Source organism: Gracilinanus agilis, unplaced genomic scaffold (assembly GCF_016433145.1).
Source record: "Gracilinanus agilis isolate LMUSP501 unplaced genomic scaffold, AgileGrace unplaced_scaffold44315, whole genome shotgun sequence".
In the NCBI taxonomy this organism is placed as follows: Eukaryota; Metazoa; Chordata; class Mammalia; order Didelphimorphia; family Didelphidae; genus Gracilinanus; species Gracilinanus agilis.
In genome coordinates this window covers 125-3,940 of record NW_025378373.1, presented here as the reverse complement: position 1 = coordinate 3,940, position 3,816 = coordinate 125, and the positions used below count along the sequence as shown (strand labels likewise).

The window sequence follows — 3,816 nt, the reverse complement described above, 5'->3', positions numbered from 1 at the left end:
TATTATCTATATACTATGCCTTTATATGAAGATACCTGAAGCTCTGAGTATTATTCCTGGCTTCTTGAATATTGACTCTTATGAATTCCTGAGCTTGTTAATAGCCATTCTTCTTTCTGTGCCATATCTAATATATTCCAAAGAATATGGGTTCTCAGATTTGTACGAGTTTTTTCCTACCACCATCACCCTCAAATCTCTATGAAAATGTGTTTTTCCCAGTCCACTTTAGATTCATTCCATCCATGGGAAAGATCTTGCCATTGCCTGTATCATATGCCTTAATTTATGTTCTAAAATCCCAGGGTTGGACACTTTCTTCTTAAGTACCTATTCATTCATCATGCCCTCCTTTCTTTTCTGTATCTCCTATTTTTAGTTATCAGTACTGATGGGAGTACCACCTATACCTCCAAGACCTTCATTTTTTCCCCTGGCTTTAATGACCCATAGAACCTTCTAAATTCATCTTGAAAGTATCATTTATTCCATCCCAATCTCACAAGCAATGGGTAGGGGTTATGGGATTCATAAACTTTATAAGGCTCTCTAAAAAGTCTCAGATGCAAGCTGTAAGAATATAGAAGATATCTTTACCCTTTATGTTAGATTAAATAAATAAATTGTCTTTTATGTCGGTTCAAAAAAATCAACCTCATAAGTTCAAAATACAAGATTAACGTATCAAGAGTAGTTCAGTTGAAAATATTTATAGTTTTTCTGGACTATGAATTCCACAGTAGTGACTAGTATGATTTAGTAGCCAAAAAAGAATTAACGTGACTATAATTTACATGAAAGAATCAAAATTTCAGGGACTGTGGAGATGATAGACCAATTGTATTTTTTCATAATCAGACCATATTTGGAGATTAGGTTAAATTCTAGGAGCTAACTTTTAAGAAAAGACATCAATAATCTCAATAGCAGCTGTGGTAGGGCAACTGAAATAGTTGAGTGATTAATAAAAAAAGGAAGGGACATCATTAACAAAAAATTGTTAATAGAATTGAAAGAAATGTTAATAAAAATTCACAAACTCTATCTGGACCCTGATCTTCTTTTCCCTGAGGGATATTGAACTTGTTCTGGGAGGAAAATACATTTGAAGTAGGACTAGAGGCAGAATCAGGAATAGAGCCAGAGAATTAATTAAAAGAGATGGCAGAAAGGTACCATGTGGTCAAAGAATGGCAACAGATGTGTTTAGAATGGATCAGCTGTTAGCGAGTACATAAACCTCTACTCTCCATTTCACCAGGACTATATGCTTAGTCCTTCTGGAAACCTTCTATATGGAGCATCCAGATTTGGAATAACCAGTCCCATAATAGTGGTGAGGGCTCCTATGAGCACCAAATGTTTCAGCACTCTTACTCTGCCAGTGACTTGGGGGATACCTTTGGAAATAACCCTAGTGAGGCCTACCCCAGGAAATCACAGATGTCTATGATTTTTAATACCCCTTATACCATGGAATATCTCCCAAGTTACTCCATGAACATGCAGCTGACCCACAGCAAGTTAGAAGAGGACTATGATTAGTAGGCCAGTGATGCTCAAACACTATTCCTTGATCCCACTGGGGTACCTATATTCCAGTCATATTCTGGGCACTTAATTTTTCCCCGAGAAAATGTATTCTTTCCAGGACTCCTTACCACTGGTTTCTTTTCCCTACTTTTTTAGAATCTTTGTTATGTGATTGTTGTGGTTGGTTGGTTGGTTTACATGAGTGAAAACATATCTTTTATACAAGTAGAGGGTCTTCAACCTCTCTAAATTTTGCTGGCTAGCTCCAGGTTTTGGTTCGGTTGGTTTGGTCCAGGTATAAAGTCCATGAGATTCAGAATCCTGGTCTAAGTGACAGGATGAAATCCAATATCAGTGAAGGAAAAAAAATATTAAAGAAATGTAATGGGAAAGGACTTATTGGAGGAGCTTTGATGGCTTTGTGTATTTTTAACTTGAGGGCTTTAGTGAAATTTTATGATTATAGTAAATTTAAGCTAGTTGTCTTTCTGGATTTTTAACAATACATATATTTTTTAGATTAGAATTTTTAATAGAAACATAAAGAAGTTCATACTGCCTTCCCTCTGAGATCACCCTCCAATTTATCTTTTATATGTCATCTCATTTGTACATAGTTGTTTGCATGTTCTCTCTCTCACTAGATTGTGAGCTCATGTGAGGGCAGGAAATGACCTCTGCTTTTCTTGGTATCTATAGTGCTTACTCAGTGCCTGGCACATTGTGCACTTCTTAATAAATGCTTGTTCACTTGAAAAAAACTAAAGTTTATTGAACATTGATTAGCCACTTACAGGAGGGAGGACCAGTCTAAATATTATAATATGTTTGAAGATCTTTGGATATCAGGACAAGAGCTTCAAGATTCATTCTACCAGTTTTGGATGTTTCCACCACAGAAACTCCCTGTGAAAATAGTTTCAGCAGTTAGCCAACTTACCTAAATTCTGACTTTATTATAACAAGTTAATTAGAATGGGGAGCTCTTTCTCTAGGGTACTGATGTCATTACTACTACAGTATTTCAGGAATCTGTGATTTCATCAATATGATCAGTCCTTTTACCATAACAGATCACAAGCCTAGCCTTCTGCTGATGAGTCTCTGAATTTAGATAGATTAGTCTTCATCCATCCCAACACTAATACTAAATGCATCCGGATTAGTAGAACTTACTAGAGTTTATGCTCTATTGTCATAGAATTCCAGACTCTAGGGCCATGTTGGTAAACCTATGGCATACTTGCCATAGGTGGCTGCTCTCTTCCCCCTCTCCATGTTCCTGAGGACATTTCTCACATGACTTACCCCTCTACCCAGCAGCCCAATGAGACTGCTTCCTCCCTCCCCATCTGGGGTAAGGTGGAGGGGGCTCACATGTGACATGAGGGTTTCAGTTTGGACTCTGCCTCTAAAAAGGTTCACTATCACTGCTCTAAAGTCAACATATGCATTGCATGATAAGCTATCAGGGGAGGAATTTAATTGAAAAGCATATATCTATGATTGCATTATAATTGGTGATCTGTGCTTAGTGTTGAATGTTGCTTTTAATTTTTTTTTTCCTAATAGGTTCCTTGACTCTGACCACACAGTATGTCCAAGATTCCAAAATGGGGTTTGTAATCAATGCAATATATTCCATGGCATATGGCCTTCACAACATGCAGACAGCACTCTGCCCAGGATATGCTGGGCTCTGCGATGCCATGAAACCAATTGATGGACGAAAACTTCTGGACTCTCTGATGAAAACAAACTTCACTGGAGTTTCTGGAGATACAATCCTCTTTGATGAAAATGGAGACTCTCCAGGAAGGTATCAATACAGTTATCCTTTAAATGAAGGAGCTTTCATAATAATTATAAGGTGTTTATATGAGGGATATAATCTGGGGGTCTCTAGTTTCCTTACTTCCCAGAGGCAGCTGGTGGCCCAATAGATATTTTACTAACCTCAAGTCAAAAAGACCTGAATTTAAATGCAGCCTCAGACATTATTTGTGTAACCCTAGGCAGTTTATTTAGCCTCTGTTTACCTTAATTTCATCAACTGTAAAAGGAGAATAATACAAGCATGTAGCTCACAGGGTTTTAGTGAGGATCAAATGAGATTAATAAAATGAGATTATTTATAAAAGCACATAGCACCTTGTCTTGCACATAGTAGGTGTCATATAAATGCCTATTCCCTTATTTTCCTTCTCTTGTTCTTCCTTTCCTTCCTTTTCTTAGCACTCCCATTAGGAGGTATTTAGGAAAGAGAGGAGAACCAATACCACT

The 3,816-nt window shown here is 37.2% G+C and overlaps 1 pseudogene; it reads left to right on the top strand.

Annotated features, from left to right (window-relative positions):
* Nucleotides 1-1,138: 1,138 nt before the first annotated feature.
* On the top strand, nt 1,139-3,352 carry LOC123255342 (annotated as a pseudogene).
* Nucleotides 3,353-3,816: the final 464 nt, after the last annotated feature.